Below are 2,500 nucleotides of genomic sequence, written 5' to 3' on the forward strand. Positions count from 1 at the left end.
CCATCCTCTTTGGTGAAGCCTTTCTGCCTTTTGTGGTTCATAATCTTGCTCCTCAACCTGCGATCCAACATTCCCGAGTAAATTCTATTTATCAGCGAGCCAATAGTGATTGGTCTCCAATTCCTCACATCGGCCGCGCTCTTCCCTGGTTTGGGAATAAGCGCGGTCCGATTGGCTCGCCATTGATTCGGGAATGCTCCCTGCAGCATCAGCAGGTTGAAGAGCTTAACCATAACGTGTAAGGCGCCATTCTTACGGAGGTGGTTTTTCTTTATGCCGTCGACACCCGGAGCGGCTCCAGCTTTGATCTTTTTCATCTTATCCACCACTTCGACGATAGTGACGGGTCTCCACATTTCCTTCATCGAGGAAAGTGGGCTCGGGCTCCTTCCGAGCTGTGGTAGGCCTGTGGTGGGTCCCACCTTCCCCCACAGGTCCTCATAGAGCTGCTTGATGCTAGCTCTATCAGGGAGCTCTGCCTGCCCCCCAGCCTCAACAACACATCCCGTGACCGCCATATCTACTAATTTACCTGGGCACTTATTGTATAGTTCTTGGTACCGAGAAAATTTATGCTTATTCCGACGGGTACGATCGCTTTCCTTTTGCTGGTTTTGGTTTGTCGGTCCTTTCTGCCTGGTTTCCGACTGTTCGCTTTCCCCGTCTTTTAATATTTCAATGAAACTGCCCAGGATACTCTCGGCCTCAGATTGGTCCATTTGACCTCCTATGGCCGACTCCATTATTCTCCGCTCTATTTCGAAGAACTCGTGATCCGTATCGAGCGAGTCGGCCATGATTGCCCCCTTGAGAGCGGTTTGCCAGTTCTCTTCACCACCTCCCAAAGGGGCCTCCTCTTGTGCTATTTCTTCGGTTGCCGATTCATAGGAGTCCGAGTCAGTTTCCTCGGGCTCCTCCTCGACAACCGCTTCCACGCTCTCGACAGGCAGTCGCCTCCTTTTATCACTTATTTGTCTCAACGTTTTACCCGGCAGGTGCTGGTGTATTTTAACGTTCGGGAACCTATCCGAGCGATAGATTCCATCTAGTCGGACTAATTCCCGAACTTCTGCTTCCGTCCAAACCGAGGCTCTATTGTTTGGACGGGTAGGGTTGGCTGCTTGTACCCTTTTCATGTTTCGCACCACCGGGTGCGCGTGTCTCTCATGTTGCGACAGCCCTCTCTGAGAGCTGCAAGAGAACCCACAGGAGGAGCAAACATGGCCGCCCAGTCGATTTTCTTGACTGGCGCCGGCACATTTTGGGAGGTGGCACCTGCAGCCGTGTAGTTTTTGGAACGATTTGCCACAGCGTGCACACCTCCAAAGCACTTTTATTCGTGGGTGCTGCTTAGTCATATGTTCACTCCAGCTTTTCTCCTGTAGGAACCATCTCTCATGAGAGACACACGCTCTACATTTAATCTGCCCATCGAGAGGTAGATCCATCACGTTAATCAATTCATGTTCCGTGTCATAGCATACGTCGTCATCATTGGCCCTCCCACCAGCAGCGGACAAGTCCGCCACGGGGACCCCAGGGCCGGGGGCCCCCGTGTCCGAGGCTCCATTCGTATCAAACATTTCATAACTGAAATTATAATAATTCCGGGTTCACCAAATCCAAAACCATAGCCAATCATGTACCGGGGACTTTGCCATTTCGTCACCAAGTGCCACCTAATGTCCGTCGACGGTCAGGAGACCACCCCCGCCGATCCTCCTCATCCGCATTGTGAACTTCGTCGGGGTTCATTGTATATAGCTAAACGGCTGCTAAAAGCAGCCGCCAGCCATTATCCCAAAGGGAACTCCACGCACTATTATATTTTACTCGCTACCAATATACTTCTCAATTCACCCCTTCTGAGGCTTCATTCCTCCATAGGCACATAGTACCTTTTCTCCGGCTGAGGCCATCCTCAAGCCGCCGAACGGACAATCCTAATACCTTGGCGACCGCTCGTGCCCAGCCAACGGCTTAGCACTGAGCGTTGCGCCTCACTAGTGGGAACAACTAGTGCCTGGAGTACGCCGAAGCGCACCGGTGCAGGTTACTGTAGAGGCTGATGGCCGTTCTTGCCCAGCGAAAATGATCAGCTGGCAACGTGGGTTCCACGCCACTCGGTCTCCAAAGGAGACCTAACGGTCCTTGCCAGCCCACCCGCCTGGACGTCGTAACGCCAGGACGGACGCACGTCCCTTCTTCCCAGAACGCTACCCAACGAGCGAGCCCGCTCCACTCGTTGGACGCCCTGGGTATAGACCCGAAGGCCTAGCACGCTGGTCGTACCATCCACTGGTCAACGACCCAAACTGGCAATTCCCGGTTACAAGCCGCGGGAGCTAACAAGTTAGCTCCCCACCGATCATCCCACTTAGACAAGTCGCCGGCCTCTACAGCCTATTATGAGGGCTTTCTTAGCTCGGGAAGGTGGGGTCGCCGCTCCCCATACAGTGTGCCCTTCAGTGTACCCACTACCACAGTACACTGCCACTGT

The 2,500-nt window shown here is 53.3% G+C and overlaps 1 pseudogene; it reads right to left on the minus strand.

The window, feature by feature from the left end:
- LOC143154428 (large subunit ribosomal RNA) overlaps positions 1–2,500 on the minus strand; it is an 8,886-nt pseudogene that overhangs the window by 3,622 nt on the left and 2,764 nt on the right.

Source organism: Ptiloglossa arizonensis, unplaced genomic scaffold, assembly GCF_051014685.1.
Source record: "Ptiloglossa arizonensis isolate GNS036 unplaced genomic scaffold, iyPtiAriz1_principal scaffold0020, whole genome shotgun sequence".
In the NCBI taxonomy this organism is placed as follows: Eukaryota; Metazoa; Arthropoda; class Insecta; order Hymenoptera; family Colletidae; genus Ptiloglossa; species Ptiloglossa arizonensis.